The sequence below is a fragment of the Semicossyphus pulcher genome, unplaced genomic scaffold (genome assembly GCF_022749685.1).
Source record: "Semicossyphus pulcher isolate SPU_LCO1_2020_fin unplaced genomic scaffold, fSemPul1.0.p SCAF_16, whole genome shotgun sequence".
Classification (NCBI taxonomy): Eukaryota; Metazoa; Chordata; class Actinopteri; order Labriformes; family Labridae; genus Semicossyphus; species Semicossyphus pulcher.
In genome coordinates, this window is record NW_027211670.1 from 16,128,009 (window position 1) to 16,149,303 (window position 21,295).

A 21,295-nucleotide genomic window follows, 5' to 3' on the forward strand; every position below is an offset into this window, starting at 1 on the left:
CCTCACATCTCAAACTGGAAGTCTAAAATGTTGAACGTTTGAAACCTTTTTTTTTTTTTTAAATAAGACGAGCCTCCCTCTCATCGGCATGGAAAGCATGTGTTTCCAGCATGTGTATCGGCACAGACAGCCCGGCACCATATGCACCTTCTACCTACTCCGCTCTGTTTGCACCGATAGAAGCGCTGCTGCTGTCTAAACGGAGGTATGCCAAACAACTCATTCTCTTTTTCCCTTTCGTTTCCTTTTGTGCAGGGCCAATCTGACCCCTGTCTTGCACCAGGTGTGCATTTCCTTGATCCCGCTCTCCTTCAACCCTCCCCTTCATATTTACACCCCTGCCGCCCGCAATGAATGATTCACTTGGAGAGGCTCCCTTCCTCCATCAGAAAGCTTTGCAACCATACACTACAGCCCAGCCTCCATTTCTCTGATCTCACTATGTTGTGTAACGCTTGAAAAACCCTTGCGTTCTCGCACTTGTTTCTTTTTTTTTCCACGCTCTCTCTCTTGCTCTTTCTCTGAGTTACATTCAGTATTGACTGTTTATGCTTTTTAATGTTGTGGAGAGGGCCCGGGGCTTGCGGATGGGGGAAAAGCGCTCTTCTTGACACACTTACGCCCCCGTAGTGAACTCTAGCTCCCAGCACTCTAGCAAGTACACAGACCTTCTTTCTTTTTCCTCTCCCTCCCTCCTCTGTCTCCTTTCGCTCCCTCTTTCTTTCGACAACTGGGAGCTCCTCTGAACATCAGCACCCCGTGTTGCTCCACTCCAAAGATCACCTTATGGAAGATTAAGATGCTCAAATGCTCAAGCAAAATATTTACACAATAACCCCCCCTTCGCATCAAAGCGGAGGCAGTGGAGTTGAGTGGAGTGATCTCAGGAGGGTGTTAGAGGGCGCCAGAGAGTGCAACAGTCACCTCTGTGCAGAGAAGGCCTCGGTCAAACCTGACAGGGAACAAAAGTGATCTCTCCATCTTTAGGTCCTCCTTGTGTCTTCCATCTGTCAGCCCACCTTCAGATCCCCTTTTGACTCATACTCTCTTTCGCACACTTACTTTGCCGATCGATGGGCTGAAATCTCTGCAGCCCAGTTGTGATGAGGAATGACTACCACAGATGATGCTTAATATGAGAACGCAGACTTAAATAGTTATTTGTCTGCTGGTATATTTAACTCGTCTTATCTGGCTGCCAGAATATATTCCCTCCTTTCGTCAAGCGGCTTCATTTTGTGTGGGTTTTCTCAGCAGAACGGAGTAGAAATAATTTGCTGCTTACGTATACAACGAAGCCAGACCAGGCAGCCATATGTTGACGGCTGTAGGCAGCGAGGGTCAGCCAAGTGTCTCGCGCAAGTCTCTGGACTCTCTCTCTAAAGCTACGCAGCAAACAGGATCTCAATTCAGCGCAAAGTGTCGTCGCACGCCCGCAGCTAATACAGAGCGACAGCTAGCTGCTCGCTAAAAAGGCCGGCGCCTGCTCTTTGTGTCGGCGCCGATACTCCTGATGGCCATCTTTAACAGTCTTAAGCGAGTGTGGGCAGCACATGTATTATCACTGGAGTCTTCTTCTTGTGTGTCCCGGCTGCTTTGATATCCAGTGATTGACTCCTCGCTGGCATTTTCAAGAAAAAAAAAAGGAAACTTCAAGTCCCGTTTGTCTTTCAAGTCCCGTTCATCTGCTTAAAGAGCATTTCATGGTCAAAAATTGCGTTCAGGCGCCTCTTGTTCTGGAGGCAGCCGCTAATAGAGTCGGTTTGAAGGCTGTTTGGAGTGTGTTTAATGAACACTGGTACACAGTCAGATCCATCAGCGCCGGCTCTTTGGCGGTGACAACCAGATCCTGTAATGTCGATGTTTGGAGATAACGCTACAAATTAAACAAGCACATCTGTCCCATTGTGCCCACAGGGGAATATACGTTACAGTTCACGAAACAATGAAATACAACTCCATCCCAACATGTGACCAGATAGATAGCTATGATAAGAAGCACTAAATGGGATTCTAATGCGGAAAAAGCCAGGGTCTGCTTCCACTTCCTTAATCACAGTGCCCGGTGACAGACCAAAGAGGATGCTTTCACCGTCAGACAAAGGGAGGCTGGATCTGCGGTGGCTAGTGGAGGAGGGGGACACAACCAAACTCCCCCCTTATCCCCCCCCACACTCCCTTTTCAACTAAAGGAAGACATCATTATGAGTAAATGACATGAGGCGGTTGGTTCTGTTCCACTCCGGGCCCCCCAAGGACTCTTTTGCCCCACTGTGTAGCCTGTTCCCATCCTGCTTTGCTGCTGGCCACAGGCCTTCAGAAGCCCGGGCCTGGGCTGAAACTCAAAGAGATGGACGCTCGCACATTATTGATTGGACACTCGATAAAAGGTCACGGGGGCCCTCCTCTGCTGTGGGGTCCAGCGCTATGAGTAAGCCTCTCTCCATCCACACACACATGCAAACACACACACACACACACTGTCCCCTGCATCAGCCACCTGGGGGATAAGCAGAACTTGCAAACAAGCTAATCATTCTCTCCCTTTTTCTCCCTCACACACGCACACACACACATGCACACAGCTCCTGAGTGGCTGACAAATGTCAGAATGGCTTGTATGGGATTTTTAAGAAAAATTATTTATTAATTGAACTGGTTAATTAGGTCCCTGAGGCTTACACGCTAATTGAGAGCCACAGAGCTGGCGAGGCAAGAAAGCCAAAACAAAAAGCGATGGCTCAAACAAACAGACAAGCGCTTGAGAACTGCTAGCTCTCACACTCCACACACACGCACACACACGCCGCTAACGCACACACACAGTCACCCATAAATTAACGAGAAAATAAACAAACAACTGTTTACATTTTTTTTCTTCTCGGGTTTCCCCTTTTCCTCGCATAATTTCGTGACCTGCCAAATGTTCTCCTCTTCTTGATGTTCCAGCAATGGAGAGAGACGCGCAGCCACTGAAATCTGCCACATTGCACAAAGCATCTGTCTCCGAACAGCACCCCGCATTCATTAAGTTTGCACCAATTAGCTGCCATAGCTCATAGCACAAACATCCATTTGTGCCTCCCACTTTGAAAAATCTTCCTAAAGTGAGCGTGTCCCTCAATATGCCCTTGTGTCACCCAACTTTATCTTCACAAAGTCTCTTTTTCTTGCATAATTAGAGAAGAAATCCATTTCTTCTCCTATCTTCTCTCAGGCTCTGTCTTTGTCCCTTTTTATATCGCGCTCGAGTGCACCTTGAGAGCGAGTGCGCTTTTGTCAAGAAATCACACCAAGGTTGTCTGAAAGACTTATGAGATGGAGTCATAGGCGGAGGTTGGTTGGGGGACCAGAACACAGAGAGAGGCGCGCTGACACTTCGACAGTTACACCTGTTTCAACAATTATCCCGCTCTCTGATAAGAGCTGAACTCCTTGGATGTGTGCTTCATCGAGTTAACTGAAAGTTTTCATTGGTGACAAAGTCGTGTGTATTCTAACTTCCAAGTCCCAGATTCATCGCATTTGAAGGATTGTGAAGGGAAAAAAAAGACAACTAGCTGATGCCGAACATTATAAATAGATCTATAAACCTTTTTGTATTTTAATTTAAAGTGCAACATAGGAACATAAGATTCTGATCTGTGGAGCAGACCTCAAAGACACATGCAGCTTAATTGGTAACCTCACTACAGTATTGATTCTGCGTGTCAAATGATGGATGATTTAGTGACTTCTGGTAAACACCCATGTTGACAGCGAATATGTAGTTTCAGGGTGTTTTACAGGGCATATATATCCAATTATTAGCAAAAGTTGTGGATTTAATTGGGTGCTTCCTTCTCGCACACACACAGCAGTGACACACACGGCGTGTATACGATCACACTGTATATATTCCATACATTTTCTTTTATCAGAACATGCATTAAAGACAGATTGAGCGTGTTAGCATGTTCCTAGTATGATATTTGGCAACAGCACACATTGTAATTCTAATCATCGTAGCATGTTGCAGTCTCTGCGAAAGGTCAGCGTTTGATATCAGGGGTAATTTCCAAGGCCTTTAAAACAGCCCTCCTTAACATTCATAAGCATACATGACCCCGTCAGCTAGAGCACTATCACATTATGATTACCCGCTTAGCGCTACCGCATTGTGCAAAATGCCCCCCCCCTCCTCCCTCCTCCCCAAGTAAACTCTGCCTCTGACCTGCGTTTCCTCACTCTTGAGGGACTACTTTTCGCTCTGTCTCGGAAGGGAGAGTTGGCTGATGGGGCACCGGGGTCAGATGCTATTGAGCGATGCTTCAAATAAATGTATGAATAAATTACTCGATAAATGAACGGCTGGACTGAAATCACTGGAGAACACCAAAGATTTGAACTTTATCGAGTAGTTGTAGAGAGAAAAGGGAGAGAGGAATTCTCAAACTGTGCTCTTTTCTCGGCTCGGAAGCTTATGATTTAAATTTTCTGAGCAGAAACGCACAGTTTTGATTGATTAATGAAAGAATCTACTGAAATTGCGAGATGAAGATTTTAAGCTGAATGTGTCGTTCAGCAGAAAATCACTATATTGTCTAGTTGCGGTTTGATCAGCTGAAAGATGACTCGCCTTGGTAGAGAAGCCAAAAAAGGCAAGGCTAAGATTTCAGTCACGTAAACTCTTTATTACACCCTTCTGTGTAGTGTGAGGAGCTTGGCCTTTGGAAGAGTTCAGTTGCTTTTCTTTTGCGGCAAAAGGAACAAGTTTAGGTGGTTTTCGGCCGTCAGATCAGTTTCAGATCAGTTTCCTAGGTGACTTTCTCTAGAGGATTTCTGGGTATGTCCAACTGCTGTGAGCCCTAGGTAATCGCAAAACATGTTGAAGAGAATATATATTATATATCATCCTAGGAGGGGTGAAAAACATTGTGGGGATATCTAGACTAGCTTCAACCTGCTGCCCCAAAAGAAGTAGAGTTCCTGGGCTCCGGTTGAATCGAGGGCACATGTACAGACGCGATAGTCCTCAATGCGGCAGCCCAGGGTTCAACTTCCACCCTCAGCCCTTTGCCGTGTGTTGTCCCCAACTCTCACTTAATAAAAGCATTAAAGGCCAAAAAAATTATCAAAAAAAAAGAGAAAAGAAGTTAGCAGGAAGTAGAGCTGTTCCAGTACAGAAACCAGTATCGGTATCGGCCTCCGATACTGCCTAAAATGCAAATTAGGCTTCAGCCAGGATGCCAATCAATACATCGATCTAATACCATAACCAATTACCCCCCCAAAATTAATTGACAATAACAAACAACAACAAATTTGTTTATCACGCTAGCATCTGACCGGTACTCGGTATTGACCGATACTCAAGTAGGTATCGGTATCAGGAGGAAAAGAATGGTATTGGAACAGCTCTGATAAGAAGTAGAAATCATGTGGAATTAATGGTGCACACAAAATACATACATAAAGTCAAAATCAACTCTTTAATGAGTCCAAGCATTAAGAAGAAGAGTTCCAGTATCGGTACCGGCCTCCGATACTGCCTAAAATGCAAACCAGGTTTTGGTGACGATGCCAGTCAATGCATCGATCAGACACCATAACCAGTTACCCCCCAAAGAATCAACTGACAATTACAAACAACAACAGTGTGGTGATCATGGAGGTTGCACATTTTTTTTTATTGCGATATTATCTGACGGGTACTCGGTATCGGCCAATACTCAAGTAGGTGTCGGTATCGGAAGGAAGGAAGAAAAGAATGGTATTGGAACATCTCTGATAAGAAATAGAAATCATATGGAATTAATGGATCTATGGGGCACATAAAATACATACCTAAAATCAAAATTAACTCGACAAGTCCAATTACGAAATCTTCTACTCACTTCATATGTCCACTAACTGCAGGCCGACTTAAAGGCAGCATACGTATAAGAGCCGGGACGTGTTCACAACACTGTTTTCTTTACCCTCCAGGGCTTTGATGTCGCTCAATCCAAAGGCTGCTACATATGTTACAGATCTAGTGGATCGGCCAACACAGCGTGCTCCGCGTGTCGATCTTGGATGTATGTCGTTGATTCATTCGTGTCCCACAAACTGTGGGACTGCCAGGTGCACGCCGTGATGCATCAAACAATCAAAAGAACTTTGCTGTGGCAGTCGTGGAAAAACGCTCATTGTTCACGAGTCAAAGTCAAACGTGGATTCCATAAAAGATGATTTGTAAACGCAGTTGGACTCAATTTATGCTTAAATTGAGTGCAGATTGAGTGTAAGTTGCCAACTCCAAACCCATCTTTGGCCTAACCTACATTATAAATTTCTATGTAGCTGGTGTAATATGCATGAAAAGGCTAAGATTTGTGTTTTTGGAGGGAGCAAACAGTAGTGGCGGACTGCCAGAGGCAACAAGGTTCTTTTTGCTGATCCAAACATTACCATATGGACGGAAAGTTTTTTGATTTTTAAAAGCAAAGGGTTTTATATAGACTTCAGTATCTACTTTTAAATCAGAGTTTTTGTAGCTTAAATAAGAACATTAGGTCACTTTTCATGCAGCACACTTGCATGGCGGTGCAGAAAGGTTGCAGCAGAGGAGATATAAGCAAAGGTGTTATTTGTGGACCCAGCAAAATGGCACAATAGAAGGAGTCATGAGAAACCTGATCCTGGCTTTGTGCTGTGTTTCTCTCAGACGTTATAGTGGATGAGCCAGAGTGCAGCAGAAGCTTGTCAAAATAAAGCAGTGCCAGTACAAGTTCTTGCGCACTAGTTTAAAAGTATCAAACTGTTCAGACTTTAGTCTCACATTTAAATTGGAAAAAGCACACGGCTGTGTCCATGCACAAAAGATTTAAGGCTGTGCTGTGACTGTGTCGTTAGCTGATGAAAACCCCCTCTACACAGCAAGGCCTCGCAGTCCCCAATCCCCCTCAGACTGGCACAGATCGATCGCTGCTTGTTATTGACATGACACCTGCCGAGCCGGGCTTTAAGCTATCGAAAACCGATGCGCAACATCAAAAATAGGACGCCGGCTTTCATGTTTGTAAACAGTATCGATTTGCATAATAACCTTAAAAATTAGTTCCCCGGATTAGGCAAGGACAAACCTGTTTCAGCGTTTGTTATGATGCTCGCAGCATATGCCTAATTAGAGAAAAAAAGGCCGAGGCTGTGATCGGCTTGAAAAACAGGCTGTGATCGGCTTGACAAGTCGGTGCATCGCTGTCAACACCTTTTGGTTTGCCACTGTTAATGAAAGGCGTTTTGCATTAAATAATAAAATAATAGAAAACACCTCTAGACTTCTCGGCAGACAAAAGCGCTGATGCGTCACTTTTACACGGATGCAAATTATTGCCGCGTGTCACAATCATTTATTCATGAGGAGGCCTTCTATCTCATGGCGGTGTTTTTTCTTCTTTTTTTTACCTGCACCACGGAGGTGCTCTTTCCTCCGCCGTGCCACCGAGCTGAGAGAGATGTCAGCCTCCAGGAGTGACGAGGAGACAGATGTACTAAAGAAACAACACAGGCGCCACTCGCTTCGCCAGACGGGTCCAGTTTAAAAGCACTGAATTATGTATCTTAGCGGCTGACACAATCACAGAATAACTTGTCAGCGTTGAATATCTCAATTCCTCTCAGACGAATTGTGACCTTGTTGGCTACAGAGGAGCATTGATTAGCTGCACATGCCTACAGATGCTAAGCTAACGCCAATTATAATGACATTTACAGAGATATTGTAACTTCGTGCTTGTGCCTTTAATACAAATTAAAGCTGCAATTCTTGTGCATTTTAATACTTTTGCACTTCATTGCTGCATCACAACAAAAGATGCTGCAAGGCAAACATGAAGGAGCCTTCCATTTCAACTCCCAGCTGTGGACATTTTTCGTATAATCCGTTGCAACACCATTCCTGCAGCAGGAATTCCCCAGTGCAAAATGCAAAAGATTAAAAAAAAGAAGCAACACGAGTTTATGGAAAAATAAAGGGCTAGTGGTGTCTGACAAGCCTTTAAATCTGGGACAGTCATCCCAAAGAGGAATGCTCATTGCAGGCACATAAAAGCCGAGTTTTCACTGTGCGACGAGGGCGATGGAGATGATAGGCCATTAGTTGGATTGTGTTCTTATAGCCTGTGAAGACTTCTACAGCAGCATGATGTCTGAAAAAATGATGCACTGTGTTTTTTTTTTTTGTATGAGAGGCAAACATATTTATTCTGGACGTGCTGAGTGTCACATCGAGGCAGCAGAGTCAAAGCATGGCACGGATTCATACTGAAAATGTTTTCCAATTTCTTTTTCTTTACATTCTGCTCCGGCTTTAAATCAAAGGTCAACAGCTTTACATGTTGTGGCAAGACGAAACCTTGAAGAAAACACGCAGTTAAAAGATAGAAGTAACAAATACCAACATTCAACAAAGCATCATGAGTGGATGTGGCAGATTCCTCCAGCCAGAATGCTTCTCCCAGACCAACCTTTACAAAACAATACCATATGTGCACGCTTATTTACGAAGTGCTGACACCAGGGCCTGAAAGAATTAGTATTCTGTTAGGTAAATGTTTTCCTCTGGGCTCTATCTCTGCAACAGCTTACAGATGTTTCAACCATGCGGAGAACGCGAGTCTTCTCCGACTACGGCATGAATGAAAAAGCATGTTGAAGGCTTTCGCCCCAGCCAAGCTCAGGGAGTGATCTACAACTTATACTCGGGTGCACTTTGCTAAGTACTACCTCCTGCGCCGGCCAAGGCTTCATCTGACACAGACGCTATTTAGTGCTGCTTCCATGGACTCCAGTGGATATTGTTTTCGGCACAGATTTGTCAGTCTGGCGATTCTCCAGCGACAGATGTACTGGCAGCCGAGCAGTAGAAACAGGACTCAGACAGCTCTGCACAGGAGTGTAAAAAAATAATGTTTAACGCATTAGAAGTGTGTTCATAAACTTGTATATCCTGGCTAATTTGTTTTGTGATAGAAGAAGTGTTGAGTGTGAAAAGGCAACATTTTTATTTGCAGTTTTTCCTCTTGTTCTCACCACTGAGGAGTCGTAAAAGCAAACGGAGCCAATCTTGTTTACAAGGAGCGGCGTACGACCAGCTGACTGCAGCCTTGACTCCCATTTACCGGTGTAACAAACCCGTCAGGAAAGGGAGGGGAGGGGAGGGAGGCAGGGGGGAAAACATTGTTATCAGCAGGCCAGATAAACCCCCTCCAGAGGTAGCGCTGATAGAGAGGCAGCCCCGCCGCTGGGCAAATAGAAAGATGCTATCTGGTCCTTGCACCGAGCCGGGCCAATCAGCCCAGCAGAAGCACCGAGGCTTTTCTCGAACAGGGGAGATGTGTGGAGAGAGGAGACCAGGTCTGCTCCCGCTTTTTAGAGGAGAAGCTGGATATCGAACGCCTCGTAGAGACGGCTGAGAGGAGCGAGGCCTTGGGTGGAGTTGTTGGTGTGGATCAGGTCTCTGTTGAAGGAGGTTTATTTTACACACAGATTTAACATCCTGTCTCCAGCTCCTGAGCTTCTTTGCACAACAGAAATGCTCTTAATTTAAATACCTGGCGTCTTAATTTACGTACTTTATCGACTTTGTGGTCAATAATAATTGCATGTCAGCAAGATTTAATATTGAGCATTGATTGAACACATCTTGGCACATCGGTGCTGACATCTTCTTGACTTTCTTCTTGAATCTTGACCTTGAACAGCAGCCGGTGACGCAGTAATAACATTGATTCACCAGCTCCATTCTGAGGCCTGCACTATATTATCACTCCTGCAGACTCTCTGTTAGAATACTTCACAAGGCACACTTGTATTTTTGATCGAATATGGAAAACACACTTTTTCGAGGCTTGAAATTTACTGCCTTCAAATTTACGATGTTGTTCCATCGTCCTTGCTGTAATTGTCATTTTCCGTCTTCTCGCTGCGGGATGGAATTCGTACTTGAGTAATGGCTTTTGCGGATGCCCTGATGTCTTTTAATTGACCTTAAATTTCTGTCTTTCTTTGGGCTCTTCGTGTTGCAACAGCACTATAAAAAGCAAAGTATAGAATCTACTCAATAATATTAAGGTAGAAATTTGCACTTTATTTGATTGAATACATTTTATTGTTTTGAGCTAAGATAAGGTCAATTCTACTTGACATTTCTCATTAGATTACACAACTAATAACTTAATAAAAATGAGTAATAATAACTGTTAACACATAAAGACAGACAACTTTTCACACTCACTCTCCTACGTGCAATTTAGAGTAACCAATAAACCTCTGTAGACTGTGGGAGGAAGCCAGAGTACCCGGAGAGAACACATGCAAACTCCACACAAATAAACCCCCTATGTCTGAACAGGGACTCGAACCAGGAACCTTTTAGATGTGAGGTGACAGCGCTAACCACTGCAGCACCGTGCAGCCTTTTGGGAATTCAAGATGCCCAAATAAAAATAAATTATAATTAACAACATTAGCCTGCTCGTGTTCCCGTAAAATTTGCCTTATAAGACGCACTTCTAATACTTTTTTTTTTTATCTAAAGAGTGGGCTGCGGCCTGTATACCAGTGCGACCAATATACCAGTACAAAATGCAGAGAGGGGTATTTTAATTTGAGTGGGTGGTATAAGCTAGCTAACATCACGACCGCCAGTGCAGCCGCTACCCTCACAACAATCTACGTCACTGTAGGCCGAGCTCAACTACCACACCGGGAGCTAGCAGGATTGCAAACTTGACATGGTAAAAACAGATAGGCTGTATTTTGTGTTTTGAATGTGTTTCAAATGAAAATAAATTGAAATAGTGTTGAAATAACTTGTTTTTTTTTATGAAAAGCTATAGAAAACCTTTCTTCCCCTCTGGGATACCCCTCAAAATAACAGTGGGACTTATATTCCAGATTTTACAGTAATTTACTAACTAATATTCAGGAAGGTCAGCCAGTGTAACCACCAAGACAGGGCTACAAATCATGTGGTATATCAGACTAATAAATATATAAACACTCATTTTATGATACACAGCAAAATGTCAAACAGGAATCTAACCCTTGACCCCGATGGCACACCGACACCGACGATTAAACCAACCCCAGCCCTGCAGCCAAGAACAAACGCTGACGTGTGTGCACTTTGCAGTACAGGCCCAATATATTTTATTATGTTATTTTAGGTTGCAGTTGTTACTGTTGAATCAATATATATCACTTTGTGACTTATATACTTTTAACACAATTTGCACGGATTTTATTTACTACCCTCAAAAGTTTTTAACAGTGAGCTAGATGCGCTTTGGTTTCAGGAAATTTACCTCAAATCTAACTTGCTTTTTTAGACATTTTCTTTCTGTCCATCACTTGTGTTTTTTGTGTCATTTTCTTGCTTTTTCAAACGTTCAAATTCTCATAAAGCTCTGCCAGAAAAATAGCAGGCAATGTGTCTGATCTCATCTCCTATTGGCTCTTTCCTTTTGGGTACAAAACTTCTCGGGAGCATCACTCTAACATGTCTCACTTCCCCTCTTATCCAGCTTCTATAAGATACTACTTAAGACCAGAGGTATAAATTAACTCGTTATTTCATGTCTTGTTATTGGGCTTGAGAGGACAACCTCAGACCTTTACCTCCCTGTGATTCATTTTAAAAGCACTTCCCCGTCATTTCGCTCGGCTCTCACTGCTTTGCGACACTGTCAGAAAGGGGCCACTTACTGAAGTTGCGGTAATTGTACTTGAGTAAAATATTTCTGCACTCTTCCACCTCTATTCAGCAGTTTGATATATGATAGTGGTGAGAGGCCATAAGCTCCTCTATGACGAGCAGGAGGCTCATTTCTAGAGGCAGAAAAAGGAGGGTGAAGAGGCTACAGCTGCCATTGCTTAATGGCTTGCTGGAGTGCACACGCGCGCACACACATACATGCACGTAAACACACGCACACCTATAAATATGGGGTAAATGAGGAAGCTTTGGATGTATGCATACACATTAAACCGCTCTTTTTCATGCACGCTCGATTAATGTGCAGGAAATGAGGAGAGCAGGCTTTGGATGTACATACACAAAGTGTGTGAATGCATTCCCCCTGCAGACATTCAAATGGAATCCCGTAAACACACACATTCGCTGGATTTGTACACAGATGTACACGCTCTCACACAACATGAATATGTATTCTTTAACATTCAGAAGGGAGTACACATGCAGCCGAACACACGGGTGGCACACACTGTATAGACACACCTTCACACGCGAAGCAATGCCTGTGACAGATGTTGGCAGGAATATTGCCAGGAAGAAAAACGCTTTCATTTCTTTTTATTCTCTGTATTTTGGCATGTCTATCTCTGAACACAGTGTGGCCATGTCACCGCAGCTTTTCTCTCTCCAGTTCCTCTGTGCATGTTTCTTCTCTCTCTTTTTTTTTTGTCCCCCATCATCATGAAATTGAAGTCATTTGTGCCAAGAGAGATTAGAAGCGAATCGGGGAAAGCGAGGGGGGACATTAGCAAAGATATTTTTGTCAGTAATGAGCTAACTCTTTGTTATGCGCCGGGCTAAGGAGGTCTAATGATGACGTTTGTACCAAGAGGAAGAAACCGAGTCTCCAGAGTCCACACACAACCAGAAACCACGGGGCTTTGGTGCAACTCTTAACTCTATTCAATTATGCAGATGAGCCCGTTGGCCGTCACTTTAATGATGACGTGGGTAAACAGACATCGCTTCCTTTTCTGTCTTTAGACTCCCACCCCACCTCCCCCACCCTTCTGCAAACCCCTTATTTCTTATTTTTGCACCCGCAAGAAAGTTAATTGTCTTAGTCATTAAAGAGGTATCAGCTGTCACGCCACTGACAAAGACATAAAGAGAAGGGAAGGAAAAGGAGAGGGATGTGAAGAGTTGAGAGCGATTTATTTTCTGCCTTCCAGGCTGATGGCAAAGAATCTCCTAAGATGCAATCACGATATTTTGATGCAGGATGAGGAGTGATCAACCTCTCCAGGCTAAAAAAGACTCTTTGGAGTCTCTGTTCTCCCAGGCGGCCACCGGGTGGCAGAAGAGCACAAGGAACAGGCCGCTCCTTTAAACGGCACCGACTTCACTCGTGAGAGGCGGCGAGGGGAGGCTTTTTCTTACTTGTGTGCAAAGCAAGTACAAAACAAGAAGTACCCAAACAGCCCTGGAAATTATTGTTAAACTTGTAGTCTAGTGTACAGATATGCTTCATGATCACATGACTGCTATTGTGCACATGCAAGTCCATTCATTTGACCATCCTGAGAGGGCCTTTTGTGCAGAAATGTGTGCAATAATGAAGCAAACAGACAGACGACAATCACATTGAAGCACATAGATTAAACTCAGTTGTGTACCTATATGATGCAGTACATTAATAAGATTAGAGGCTGAAAAGCACATGACTGTAGGCACGTACACTTTGGCTTGCTGGGGATAAAAGTGTGAAGATAAAGTGATGTTTCCATCTGGACATTTTAAGCATTTTTTTGCATTCATTCTGGTTGCTTTTGAAACATCTTACAGCCTATTTCTTCTTACATTTTGATGACAACAAAACATTACATGAACAGTGTGCACTAATAATTTATTGTAATATTACATTAGTCCTGTTATGAGCTGTTTTCATCCAGATATTTTACTTTGAAATGTGTGCACTTCCTAAAAATGTAAAGCTGTTTGCACATCCGACGACAGCAAAAATTGATGTTATATTGGCATCGCTGGCCTCTCCGATAGCACACTTCCTTTAGCAGCTGACACTCCGACAAAATGCAGCCTGCTCCCTCTCAGATACGGCAGATGTAACTTTATCCAGCACTCATTTATCTCAACAACATTTTCCTCCGCCTGCACGGGACCGGGCGTGTATCCAGGAGTGCAGGAATTGATTGATGCATGTGCGGATATTGCATAACATAACATAACAAGCACCGACTGACGCGTTGTCTTCATGGATCTTAACTTACAGTGTAGCCTTTAGGTGGGCACCGATCAACCGGCGTATCAAAGCGGGAACATTATTCAGGAAACATTTCCCTCTGTAGTGTTTCTTTGTCTTTCTGCTGATTGCACGCTGGATGCCCTGAGCACTTGTGACTGAAGACAAATTAACTTGGGAATGATTGTCACATCAAAGTCTCCCTCTCTCTCTTTCTCCGTGCTTTTTATTTAAGACTGTGGGCAGGGAGACCAAAGTTGGGTCCTCAAAGTGGTATAAAAATATCTTTGGCATGGGTTCTAAATTTTGTTTGTCGCGATTGTCTGCTCACTTGTATTTATCCGTTTTTCTCGGATGAGCCGTGGCCACTGAGCACCAACGGTCAAACCCTTTCTCAAGTATCCAAGGATCGAGGCTGCATTTGTTTGCTTCAATGGCTTTTTATATGACAGTAGTGTCACTTAAGGTGTTAGAAAGTGTTTGCATTGGTAGAGTAACCTCCTTGATCAGATCATATACAGCATGCCGATTCAGTTACTTTTTAAGAAGGGGCAATTTTGAAAGAGTCATGTGCCAAGGGGCCGGACGTTTTTAATTCTTATGTGGGACCTGTAAAGCAAGGAATGTCATTTATTTTTTAGCCATTTTGCCTTTATTTGATAGCTGAAGAGAGACAGGAAATATGAGGAGTAGAGAGTGGGGGATGACGAGCAGCAAAGGGCCAAGGGCGGGCGTCAAGCCTGCGGCTGCTGCGTCCAGGACTGTAGCCTCTGTTTAAGGGGCGCCTGCTCCACGGACTGAGCTAAATCAGCGCCCTGCATTCTTTTAAATCTTAAAGGACAAGTAGGATGTTGCTTTAAACATCTTTTTTGTTCGGGTTGATTCTTTGAAATTCCAGCAAAAGGCCGATTTCGGCCCTTTAGCGATCTCAGCTGAATAGGTCTGATGTTCAGGGAGGGAGTATTTTTCTATTTCTCAGACAACACGTTTTCCGTCTGTCCCGTCTGGGCAGCGATTACATCCTGAACTATTCTTAGTGTGGAGATGTGACACCATACCTGGACCCGCATTTGCATCACAACACTAGCCTCACAACAAAACAACAAACACGCATTAAGGTGACATCTTCTAAATCAGAACAACCTCCCCCCCTCCCGTCTCCCCTTCATAAAACAACCCTCCGGGGAACAAATACTAAGTGAAAGCATGTAGGTAAGCGAGACAAACTGTGCGGCAGAGACGTGACCGTCGTCGGTGTTTATTGGACGCCATCTTTCTTTGTGATGTGACAGGGGGGGTCCGAGCCTCATCTCTACAACCGAGCATCTCGGCGCACTCAGCGGGGAGGCTCTGCGCTCTCCTTTCTCCCCGGCGCCCACTGCCAGCCGTCTCTGCCGAGGTGGCGTGCTAATAATTTAAACAGCCCAATCAAAGGCAATGCGATGTTTCACACAAGGGAGAAAAAAGGGAAGGGAGGAAAGTGATTATTAGTGTTTGGGAGAGGCAGCCAGAGTGATTGAGCTGAAGGGGGACTTTGATTCTCGGGCCCTCTCCTTGTTTTTCACAATGGCATTGGGTTTAGCCGCCAGGCTTCAGGAATCCGGTGAGCTGTCAGAGTATGACGGTTAACTTTTTCTACTCAAAGCAACACACAAAGAGACACTTTTAATGGCTCATTGTAAGTCCATCCTTTTGGAGGGGAGAAACTAGGTGTTTGTCTTCTAGGGTTTGGTGTTGAAATGTTATATTTTATTGTTCTTATTGTTTTATTCTGCAGCGAATCAGAGGAGAAAAAGGATTTTGGGAACTTAAAAATCCCTTTTAAGGAGTAGTGGCATGTTAATGTTAAGGCTCAATTCAAATCATGATACAATATCTGGGATGAAAACATCCACACGCAGCAGACACACACACACAAGCACAAAAATCAGACACACATGCGGCACAGTGGAGATGAATCACCTTGGCTTGTCAAGAGGTTGGTTAATAGACACATTTGATGTCACGCAAAGCCCAATGGTGTTGAAAGGGTTTTGTTAGTCTGCAGATATCACCTCCTGTGCATAAAGCTCCACTTAAAACAATAAATAGAAATGAGCGCATCCAAAGCCCCTGCAGTTTAAACTATATCCCTTTGATATGGGATACCTATTACTGGTGGCTTTATCTAATGGATTGGATTCCCACACCTCATCCCTCCCGTGTTTCAAAGCAGTGAAACCTTCAAATGTAATGTGTTATCAGCACATTAGCTGCTCTAGAGCCGCCATCAATGGCTAATTTTCCTGCAGGGGGACGATGTCGCACAGTTTGAAACAGGGGAGCGACCTTTGAACTCGATGGATTCACATCGTTCGCTTTGCTGTTTGTCCGACTTGTTTGATACCAGAAAGACTTCTCAATTACTCTGTTTCATGAAGCAGTAAGTTCCTGTTTAGTCACGTTCCTAAAACAAGCAGTTCCTCGATACCTGCAGGATACAATCGCATTAGCTGCATCCCAATTCGGAGTGCTGCGTCCTTTGAAGGATGTATTTGAAGGCCGATTGCGTCACAGCGACGCGTCGAAGGCTGTCCCATTTCGAAGGCTCCTTCAGATGCGGCCGACAAAGGCAGACTCTTAAACGGCGAGGAATACACTTTTAAACACTCTAAAACGTTTTTGGTTTCAACTCAGTCGAATAGCTAGCGATACAATGTTAAAATAACAAAAGGGGCCTTCAAACTATCTTTAAAATAATCGCTTAAGTTACGTGAGGTTCGTTATGATAGCTAGTTGCTGTTGCTAGGCGACAGAAGCGGTGTTTAGTGGCGCTAGGGTAAGGGCGGGAACAGCTGGTGACGCAAACAGGAAATCCTCCGTAGACCAGAGCATTTCAGTTCGGCCTTAGCGTTCTACCAAGGCTACGAATGACTCATCCTTTGTAGCCCGCGTCCTTTGAAGGATGCAGCCCCTGAATTGAGACACAGAAGCCCAGTTACATAAAACAAACTTAAAAGTTAACATGATATAAATTGCTGGTTACTTTCTCCCATATGTGATGAGTCCGTGGGAAAAGATGAGAGTACAAAATGAGTCAATTGATCCATTAGAAAGCCTCAAAGTGATAGAACTGTAGTCAAATCCTGCTCTCCTAACATTTTCATGTACAGCCCTTTTTTCCAGTTCCTGTCTATTAACCATTTAACCAAACACTAGTTGTATCTTCTAATTTTTTAACAGCGCCTTTTAGATTACAGCAGCATTAAAACTGCAAGAGAGTTTAAAGAGAGTTTCCATCAACATCTACAAGAAGGCAGGTGGATTCACTGAGCAGCTGCAGCTTTCCTCTATTCTTCAACAGCTGTGTGTGGCTGGAAGTCAAACAGTAGCTTAGCTGCTGATGTAGTTAGCCCTAATCTACGGTTTGCTTTGTAAATGCATCCAGCAAACGTGACACATCAGGCTGTTGAATCGGCCTGTTTCCCTGATGTGGTATACATTATGTATTTGTTATACGTTCTTATTTATTTATTGGGTTAGGGTTATGAACATAGATTCGTTAGTTACAAAATACTGGAATATTTCTCTTAAAAATTTGGCTTTAATTAACGTAACGAAACACAAGCCTTTTCTCACAGGAAATTCATTCATTTTCACTCTTATTCAAACTAAATGATCTTCTTATTATTCTAACTGGTTTGTACATGTGTATCTAAGCAGGATATTACCATTATAAGTGGTTTTTACACCTCTAATACAAATCCAACCGAAGATAACTCGGAGCATCTTCTCAGTTTTCTCACTAACGCTGCAAAAATGAGTCAAATTCTGCAGAAAATTTTACCGTAATGTTCCCTGTCTAATATCTAAGGCCAGATTATAATAAAATGATTATCTAGTAGCACGTTGACTTCACTCATCACCGCACATTCCAGCTGTTTTGCTATTGAGCCGATTAAAACACAAGCGACCGTCTAACTCGGGCCACAAAAGCATTACAGTACACGGCACGCAGATTAAGCCGTCCACCACCTGTAATTTTCCCTAGAGGGAGGCAGATGTTTCGTATCCTGTCTGGTTTTGTCGTGGCGTACCACAGATATGTTTTGTTGAGGTGGCAGAGGAGGTTTCCTGTACACTTCTCTTTCCACCTCTCCTCGCTTTCCCTCTCTGTCCCTCTTCTCTAAAATAGAAAAGTGGCCTGACACACTCCAAGTTTAGCACCAGCTCGGTACTTTCGGTCAGCCTCAGCGGCCCGGTGATTCACTTTGAAATGATCCAATTAAAATAAAGGGCTAATTGTTAGTTAGCTCTACTGTTTCTCTGCATTTCTACCTTCTTGTTTTCCATCACACTGAAGAATCCTCTCTTCCACGTCTATAGGCAGGCACAGCTAAAATTACACGTCCGAATGTATGCCGTATATATGTTTATCCTCTTACTAGAGTTATCATTAGGAAGTATGCAGTGCATGTGAGGTCTTGCATGATAACAGGGTTTGCTGTTGTGCACTCTATATAGAGCGCGCCTGTGTGCGCTGTGCTGTGATTGTGCTCGAACGCTGCAGCAAAAAAAGCGAGCAGACATCTCCTGCAGCAGCCACCAAACAGCTCCTGAAGGGGCGGTCAGGCAGCAGCTGTTTGTTTATTTAGATCTAACTTGTAATTACGTCTGCGACAGACTGCACCACGTCGGGGAAAAAAAAAGAAGACATATTTGGCTCGGCTCAGCAGCCAATCGTCGAAGGGCGCTCGCTGTCCCTCTTGATTACAGTCGTGCGCTGTAGCCGTGCCATCCCAACGGCTCTGCGAGAAGAGAGCCACCGGGATCTTATTTAAGGAGCAATTGTAAGTGACTCAAATGTCCTGAATGTGTTTGTGTAAGTTAATAAGTCACATGACAGAGGGACACTTTAATTTCTCAGCATTAAAGCAGAATCTGAAAGTTTTTGTGCTTTAATTTCTTTGAAACGTGACAACACTTTCTGTCCAGGTCGCAGAGGATTTCTGCGTCTGATACAAACTATATGTAAATGTCCCTCTGCTCTCAAACATGCTTGCTGTGTTCCCTCATTTGGCATTCATAAGCAGTTGTGACGACCTCATCAGTTAGACGGCGCTGACTCCAAGACGAAGGCGACAAAACCGCAGACCTCAAAATGAGGTGAGCAGGAAGACAGGGAGTGAACTTCACAGGAAGCGTGCAAACTGAGCCAAATTCTCCCTCTCTCTCTCTATACCCCGTCTTTTCTTCCCTCCTCTTTCTTCCCTCGCTAGTTTAAAGTTGTCCTGGCTTTTATTTTGAGAAATATTAATTTGGTAGAAGAGTGGTGTCGTATCTGAAACACAACACAAAGAAAGAAAAAAGAGAGAGAGAGAGGAGAGTGAGGGAAAGAAGGGGGGAAAGAGGGGAGGAATAAAAAAGAGGCGCAATGCGTGCACATTTCCCTCGCTTGACGTTTTGCTGAAGTTTGTACGCCACTTGAGCCCGCCGTTTCCCTCGCTAATGATACCAGCGGAGCCTCTCTGGGGAATGGCGTCCGTCGTGCGCCTGGCTTTCACATTTCCAGCACCAGGTATTTTGGGATACGCAAGCGGGGACTATGAGGCACATCATTCCAAGAGCTCATGTGGCTCTCTCTCTCTCTCTCTCTCTCTTGCTTCCTCTCTCCTCTCCAATCGGCTTCACTCCTCTCCTCTTTCTTGTTGTTGTTGTACTTCTGCATACGCAGACATTCTCTGTCTCACTCTAGTTCTCTCTGTTTCTTTCTTCCTTCCTCTCTCTCTCTTACTTTTTGATTTGGTAAGGATGATTTCAAGTGCGGAGAGAGAGGGGAAAAAAAATGCGTGCACAGGAGAGGGAAGGAATCTTTTTATTAACTTATTCATTGTATGTGAAATCAAGAGATTTCTTCCTTTCTCCCCCTCCGCTGCCTCTCCCCCTTCCTCTTGGTTAAGGCAAATGAATGTTTAAAGAGGTAATTTACTGGGCCCTGGCAGGATCCACATTGTGTATTACACAAACAGGCAGCAACAAAAGGAAATTCTAATCTAGACAGTAACACGACTGCACAGAGGATCCTCAGCGGGGGGTCCAGATGAATTATACAACAATCTGTGTTCTCCCTCGTTTAATTTAAAGGTCTGTTTTCAAGGCTATCGCCGGCTCCCACTTCAGAGGAGAGACTTGGCCCGCTGAGGTCAAGCCCATATTGACAAATATCAAGAGGCAAGAAAGGAGCGCCCAAAACGCAGATATGAATAAGTAAAGGCGAACAGATAAGCAAACATAAAGCAATAAAGGAGAGGGGAGGCGGGCAGACAGGCGTACACACAACAACATCTCGTTGGCCATGAAACACGGGGGCCCAGAAGAGGTTTTCCAAGGAGCTGAAAGAAACATGAAAACTAAGCATGTGAAGGCACTTCTTTTTAAATGGGAAATAATCGTTTGTTTGATGGCGCTGCATGCCTGTCAGAGTCTCCTGGTCTCCTCACACATGTACAGTAAAGAAGGCGTCACGGCTGACACGGCGCTCGCGGGGCCCGGTGGACTTTGCCCTTGAGGTTTTTGTTAGCAGAGGAAGTGGAAATAGCTCGCACGCATAAATTTATCGAGATGATGCTTTCAGAAATAGTCCAAGGCGTTTTATGATTTTTTTTTTCTTTCGTCGGTTACATAACAGCTATGTGATTGTGCCAGGTACCTCATGGGGCTTTTATTTTTAACTTCCACTGATGTGTTTTCAAATAACTCTGAATGATGTCTGACTTCAGATGCTTTGAACTAAAATATTCTTAAAAGAACAGCCCCCTGCTGGACATATTTTCTCTCTCTCTCTTCCTCCCTTTCAACCTTCTTTTTTTCCCCTCAGAGTTTTAGAAACGGCGTGTCAGGCGGTGACAGAATCGCCCAGCCACCCCGAGCCACCTCTTGTCACCACTGATTTCCTTCATAGTTCACGGGAGCCACACACGCGGCGGCCTGACCACCATCGTACCTCAGACAATCAACAGGTCACAGCCCCCTAACCCCTCCCTGTGGCTCGCCACCAGCTTGCTTCTGACAGGATGAGTTTGACCTTTGACCCCTTGAGGAGACAGCTCAATCAGCTTTTTATGGCAGGCGTCACAGCAGAGAAAACGAGCGGAGCTGCGTCCTTTCTTCTTGTATCCCTTCCTCCATCACTTAGCGGCTCCTTTTTTAATTTGATACAAATCACCGTGGGCATTCACACCATCCTCACCTCCTTTATTTCCTCATGTCATAATCAGTGTTCTTTAACAACTAAAGCTTCTCCGGCTTTTATTTTGTTTGCCCATACCTGGAAAGTC